The following is a 6,000-nucleotide window of genomic DNA, read 5'->3' on the forward strand; positions in this document are numbered from 1 at the left end:
GAGTTAAAAATCAGAGCTGTGTGGGCAGTGCCTGAAGCTGGCCAAGGGCTGCTGGCAAGTTGCCAGCTCCATCTAATTGACCAACCGTTTTCAGAAATTTTCTGAATGTTGAAATAAAAAAAGCATCACATACCACAGAAGGACTAGGGAGTGAGTGAAGGATTCGATTCGGAAGTTAACTCTTAAATAATTGTAATTTATTTATTTATTTATTTTTGCGGTACGCGGGCCTCTCACTGTTAAGGCCTCTCCCATTGTGGAGCACAGGCTCCGGACGCGCAGGCTCAGGGGCCATGGCTCACGGGCCCAGCCGCTCCGCGGCATGTGGGATCTTCCCGGACCGGGCACGAACCCATGTCCCCTGCATCGGCAGGCGGACTCTCAACCACTGCGCCACCAGGGAAGACCTAATTGTAATTTTTTAATAGTAAAGAAAAACATGTAATCAAGCAGACTGCAACAGTTGCAAAACCTGTCAAGGATAAAATGTTAAATATAAAATACATGTTTATGTTGCCAATTCGGGGGGCACACCCAGATCCCCCAGGCTGTTTTTCAGTAGCTGAAGTCCTTCCATCCCAGAGTTTAGGGGACTCTGTCCCTGGCCCTCAGGGGAATTTGATTCCGTCTCCTGAGAGATGTCCATAATTGGTGTGTCGTATCTTGGAAATACAAATATTTCACTTTTTAATTTGGCAAAAATTTGTAAAAAACCTTGACGAGTTTTGAGATTTTAAAAAATTGCCTAGGGAATTCCCTGGTGGTCCAGTGGTTAGGACTCCATGATCTCACTGCCGAGGGCATGGGTTCAGTCCCTGGTGGGGGAACTAAGATCCCACAAGCCATGTGGCCAAAAAAGTCTAAAGCTGGTCAAAGTTAGGGGTTAGGGAAGGCTGGAGGGGGTAGCTCCCAGACTGGAGAGCCAATGGCCTTCGTTCTACAATGTACAATCACTGTGCTACAACCACATGGAGGATTGCCTGTTTTTAGCTGTGTGGCTTTGCACAGGATACTTCTCTTTCCTCAAATTTCTCCCCTGACAGATGGGAATAAAAAGTACGTGTTCCTCCTCCTTCACAAGGTGTTTGAGGGCCAAGTGAGGTGAGGGACATGTTAAGTCTTTGAAATTAGAAGAACTTAAAGTGCCAAGTAAATGTCACCAAAAGCATGGAATTTGTCGGGAAATTGGCTCTTCTCGACTTTTAGGGGATTGAATTATATATATGATGCTTCTTTGGGGTCTCTTTGTGCTTAACACAGAGCTAGGAGCAAGACTGGAACTAGGGTGTGGTGGGTGGGGCTAATGAGACACTTGCCTTATTTAGAGCACAAAATGCTAAGGGGGTGCCAAAAAACTCAACAATGAAAATAATGTGATTTTTGTTTTTAAAAAAAGAATACAAAAAAATCCACGTTGCACAAAATATCACATTTTTAAAGACGAGATCAATAATGGTGCTGTGCAGTAATATTAGATCCTGAGGGAAAAGACAAACCAGTAATACTGAGTTTCTCAGATCCTCTTCTACAGGCACGTAGTTGCCTGAGAAAGAACTTGAGGACTCGGCTACTATAAGTGTAGAAATGTTCTAAAGTGAATTTCTAGTTAATTCATCCCAGTAGCATCTGTGGTAGCCTATATGTGAACTGTGTATGTATATAGATGATGGATGGACTTACAGGCTGTAAACAATAGGGTTGGCATTTAGGTGTGTATATCTCCAGCCCTAACTAAAGCTGGCAAAACCACTGTCTTAGATAAAATGGTCCACATGTTGACTGGTTCAAGGACACGTTAATTAGAGAGGAGAAAGTTAAAATCTCCCACAAACCACCAAACCTCTAGCTCTCTACTCAGCCAAGTTGATAAGCTCCAAGAGACAACAGATTTCTGTTTAACACAGGGCTGTGTGATTTGGGGATTGATTGCATTCTCTGGACCGTCTCAATTCCCTCTTGAATAAACGCTCTTTTCCTTCCTTCAAATATCTGTTGAGTGCCTGCTTGTGCAGGACACTGCTCTAGGTACTGAGCAAAGAATGATGAACAAAACAGACAAGGGCGCGAGGGACAGATGATAAACAAGTCGATAAACATGAAATAGCAATTTTGGCTACTGTTAAAGCTATGAAGAAATTAAAACAAGATGCCAGAAAGGAGATGGATCAGGGGAGTGACATGATCTAAAATACTGATTCCAGGTATAAAAAGATATCTTGGGCTGCCAGGGTAGAAGCCGGGAGGCCCGGAGAGTTGCAGCCGTTCGGGCCAGAAAAGAGACTGGACCAGAGTGGTCTCAGTGGAGTCAGACACTGGACCTGAAGCTCAGCAGGAGCGGAGTCAAAAGATGTGTTCCCCTTTAAGAGTCCTGGCCGCAGGGGCGGGGCAGAGGCCGCTGGAGCTAGCCGAGGGCGGGAGGCTCCACGCGGGAAGAGCCGCCCCAGGAGAGCGCGCGCGCAGTGCGGGGGCGGGACCTGGGCGAGTCCGCATGGCTAGCTCGGGCCCCGGATGAGGAAGTGAGGGGCGACCATAGAGACGAAGAGGCGGCGGCGGCCGGAGCGCCCCCGGGCTCTCGGCTCCGTAGGCTCAGGTAGACTTGGAGGCTACGGGGCAGTGGCTGCAGAGGCTGGGCTGGCGGGGCGAGCGCGGGCCGCGGAGCCGACCTGAGGGTAAGAGGCTGGGGGCGGGAAGGCTTCGGGCGTAGCCGCCCCGCCCCACTCCAGTCTGAGTGGACCCTTCGCCGGGCGGTGCAGGCTGAAGGGGAGCCCGGGCCCCCCGCCCTCTCGGGGCGCCGAAGGGAACGCAGGCTGCGCTGCGGGCGCGGAGCGACCCGGGGAGAGGGAGGAGACCAGGCCCCGCGTCGCGAGGGGAAAACAGCTTCTTCGAGTCATGGCTCCGGCGGGGGAGAACGATTCCTCTTCGACCTCGATACGGCGGGGGACCCCCAACTTCTCTCCTCGGGGCGGGCGACGCCCCTTGTCGTGGGCGAACGCGCTTCTCCGGCTGCGGCGCGCTTGTCAGCAGAGGGAGACCCGCTCCCGGGGTGCGAGAGGGCGATTCTGAACTTATTTTCAGGAGGGATAAGATTTCTCTCGATTTGGTCAGCGCCCCCCAGGTGGAGAGGAAGACTTAAGTTGCCTAAAAGTGACAGGGGGCTCTTCCTTCCCTGTAAAAGATAGACTTATCTTCCCTTCTTTATTTTTTATCTTTACCCTGATACAGAGGAAGGAAGACCCTGAATTTACTTTATGGTGTTAGTCAGCCTTTCTCCCCTCCCCCAGTCGTGTCCACAGAGGGAGCCTCGCTTCTCCGCCCCCGAGCTTCTTGGTGTGCCTGGAGCTCTTTTCCCTCGCACAGTGAAGAGCGTGGCGTTTGAAGTGTGATGGATGCAAGACGCGTGTGTCCCACTTTCCACCTTTGTGACCTTGACTCATTTCTTAACCTTTTGTCAGTCCTCCCATCTCTAATTTGGGTACTCTCTTCAAAGAATTGTCCTAAGGGCTAAAGTAAATTTTGTGTAAGTGCTTAGTACATAGTAACCTTTTGGAAAACTGTTGCTATTACTGTTACTTAATTTTTTTTTTAAAGGAAACTAGTATCTTCCACAGAGAAACACAGATTTTTCCATGCATGTCTCCTCCACCCATCCCTCCCCACCCCCTATCACTTTCTGAGGAGGCATTTCCCCGGGGCAGAGAGACACTTGTACTGTCTTAGATCCGACCACACTTCCCAAATTAACAAAGAGGGCCTCAGTTAGAATAATCTGCAAAAAAGACTGCTTTTGGAAGCAGGTCTGTACTCCAAGAGGGAGACCTGATAGGAGAAGCCAACCTTTCCTTTGTCCACAGAAGCTATCACTCCTTCCCGACTGGTTAGAGATGCCCTCTCCCACTCCCCCTACTTGCTCTAGTGACGAAAAAGCTTCCTTCTATCTGATGTGCACACCCCCCTACACCCAAGATGGAGATTCCAACTTCTTTCTCTTGCTCTCCCAAGAAAAATAAGACTCTAGACCTATGAGAGGAGGACGCTTTCCTGCTGTATATTTGGAGTGGCACAGATGGTTTCTTTTCTCCCCTTCCTTTGAAAAAGGGATGAAAATCTTTTATGCAGACTCTTTGTCAGTAGAAATCAGGAGCATTTTCACTGTTTCACTCCCCATGTGGAGACAGAGGGATCCTTTTTCTGCATGCTGATAAAGGGAGGAACGGGGGAAGCCGTGCTTGATGCTATTGAGATTTCTTGTGCTTGTGCACTCCGTGGGGAAGAGCCAGGCCCTGTTCAGTATATGGACTTCCCTGCCCCACTTTCAGTTTGTCTAGAGATCTTCTTCAAAGATTCTTCTTTATCTGTTACTCAAGAAGAGGCCCCCTTCTCCGAATTCCCTCAGGGAGGGATTGGCTACAGTGTCCGAATCTTTGGAAAAGAAAGCCCCTTTCTCAAGGTGAAAGGAGTGTGGTGAACTTCTGAGGGCCTGATCGTTATTGTGAGTATTGTCCCTTGTCACAAGTGTGGTAGTGCCTAGTGTTATTAACTGCTTCGTTTGGTTGAGAGCAGCCCCTTTGCTTTTGGAATTAAAGGGAAGGGAGACCATCAGATGGGATTATTGGGGCACATGGCTTTCTGTTCTGTTGTTTTCTTTGTTTGATTTTTTTTCTTCTTTTGCTTACTGCTGTAAACTTTGTACCCCCAGAACTTTTGTTTTGGGGCATGTTTGAATGACGAAAGTTGCCACTTTGTCAGATTTTTAGTATTATAAAATGTATTCTAATGAGGTTGAGAGCTGCAATGTTAATCTTCATTCGTAGTTTCCCCATCCTCCCCTTGGCTTTTGTTATTTGGTGGGATGGGAATTAACACTTCCAAATTGCCTGAAGACACACTGAAGAACAGCTTTCTATCTTTTTCGTATGTAAAGTGTTCTTAAATTACCTCGTTTGCCCTTGAGTACTTGCAGTGGGGATTAGTCTGAGCTCTGAACCACTTTTGTTGGTGTCTGTAGGTCTGCTGTGCTGAAACAAACTGGAGTAGAAAAGTTATTTAGAGTCTTGGGATTTTTACGGGTAACACAATGCTTTGCGATTATTTTGTTTAATTTGTCCATTTTACATGTGAAAAACAAGCCCAGGAAAGTTCAGTGACACACTCAAGGCCGTGCAGCTAGTAAGCGAGAGGCAGGATAGGGACCCTGGTCTCCCAGCTTGGAGACCAACAACTAGACTGCTTCCCAGGACTGATTCTGCATTTGAAGCAGAAAGACTGGGAGATGATAATTCTCAATTCAAAGGGCTTTCTTCTTTTATTGGAATAATTGTACTGCATACTCCTTATTTTTTTTTTTTTTTTTTTTTTGCGATTCACGGGCCTCTCACTGTTGTGGCCTCTCCCGTTGCAGAGCACAGGCTCCGGACGCACAGGCTCAGCGGCCATGGCTCACGGGCCAAGCCGCTCCACGGCATGTGGAATCTTCCCAGACCGGGGCATGAACCTGTGTCCCTTGCATTGGCAAGCGGACTCTCAACCACTGTGCCACCAGGGAAGCCCTGCATACTCCTTATAAACGTTAGTCTTCACCCCCATCCCCACCCCTGGGATAAATCCATCCCCTAAACAATGTAATTCTTATTTGTGTTAATGGTAAAGATGACAAGCCAATAGCAGCAGGAGAGAGTTGTTTGTGAATTTATGGGTTATTTTCTGCTTATACCTCAAACTAGGTAATTATCTGTGTCTTCACCCAGTAGGTTGGTTATAAATCATTAGTAAGGATTAAGCCATAAATCCCTGTCTACATTTTATAAGCATGTGTTACTCTTTCCGCTTACTTCAAGTTTATTTAACACTTTAGTGTAAAAACTTTTATGATTGAGGGAGAGAGCTGACATTTGGAAAGATACTGATAAAGGGATAGTATACTTACCGGTTATTCTTTATTGCTTCATATTTGGATCTTGAGATATAACGTTTTAAAAAAATTTTAACACGTGTGATAGACGC

This window comes from Phocoena phocoena, chromosome 13 (assembly GCF_963924675.1).
Source record: "Phocoena phocoena chromosome 13, mPhoPho1.1, whole genome shotgun sequence".
NCBI classification, from domain to species: Eukaryota; Metazoa; Chordata; class Mammalia; order Artiodactyla; family Phocoenidae; genus Phocoena; species Phocoena phocoena.